Genomic DNA, 1,425 nt, shown 5'->3' on the forward strand with positions numbered 1-1,425 from the left:
TTGGCTCAGTGGCATTGTCATTAGATATGGTCAGGATAAGCAGGGCGAGGCAACGACACAACACCATCATTTTAGAGTTGAAGTCAAGCCTTTGCCGATTCTGCTATGTCCGCCCACGCTGGGTTGGTCTGTTAGGCGCGTTTCGTCATTTTGTCATTTTCAGTGGTTGGTCAAGGAATTAAGCAGGATGAGGCACTAAAACAAACCCTTTAATGAAGATAGCGAAATGACAAAGCGCATCTGAGAGATCAAAAACATCAAGAACGGCGGCCAGGCTGATCGAGAAAACTACCAAACCGTAGGTTTTCTCGGGAAGATATCCCACAATTCAATGATTTAAATTCAAACTATTTTCATCTCATTGAGATAAAAGAAAAGTGGTTGTAACAAATGTTTCTAATTGTAAAATTTCCACATTAGGTCTGTGGGTGAGCCGAACATCCTGTTCTCGCTGTTTCAGCTTACCGGTAGGTTTGTATGGTTGTGCTGCTTATACCCTAACCAACCCCTAAAGTTGGTGAAAAATCGGGTGAATGAGCTTCTAAATCACTGGGCAACATCCTAGCCAAAGTTCAGAAAATGCCCCATCAATTGAAGGTCTGTAATGACACTTTCCAATAGTATGTTTTGCATCCATTCCTTAAAGGGAATGAGTATTTGGTTCCAAAATCAAGCTCCTGGAGCGGATTCCAAGCAGTTGAGCAGTTGAGATACCCAACAAACAAATGCCAGATAGTCAAGCGGCCATCAGAGCTTGCACATGATCAGGTCGAAGGTGATTCTGTATTATAAATCGAAAATAAATAAGGTACGCAATACAAAATAGCCCTCTATTTGAACCTAGGACGATGAATTATGTACAGAAGTAACTAGTGTATGATCTCAAAATCAAGTACTCATAGCACATGAAATAAGCCGATATCTGAAGGTGATGTTTTTGCAATTACCTTCAAGTACTCAGAATAAAAATACAAAGACTTAGCTCACTTGCCATATAGACAAGCAAACATCGAAGCTCTTGCAGTTTACCAAACCAATCTAAGGGTCCTAATGGTGAACTGTGTAAAATGAGTGTTTTATTTTCTGTCGTTTATTAACGTTTCCGCGAAGTACACTATCTAGCAACAGCTAAAGAGCATCCTACAATCTACTTTTCTACCTTATACTATCGTCCAAAACACCTATCTCTCTTTCATTCAGCCAATTCCATTGAAGAGACTGCCTGTGGCTTACTAAAGTTTCTACCAAGCGTCACTATTTACTATTTTGACAACACCTTCCAAACAGAAGCATCTAAGCTTACAGCACTCCTCTGTTTAAACAAAGGCTCAACTAGTACAAAGCAGACACAACAGTGAGTTCTCAAATAGTCACATTCATTAAAGAGCCAGCCAATAGAAGCCACTCTCTCTTCATCGTAACAAC

The sequence above is a fragment of the Cimex lectularius genome, unplaced genomic scaffold, assembly GCF_000648675.2.
Source record: "Cimex lectularius strain Harlan isolate CLEC.00 unplaced genomic scaffold, Clec_2.1 scaffold17, whole genome shotgun sequence".
Lineage (NCBI taxonomy): Eukaryota > Metazoa > Arthropoda > Insecta > Hemiptera > Cimicidae > Cimex > Cimex lectularius.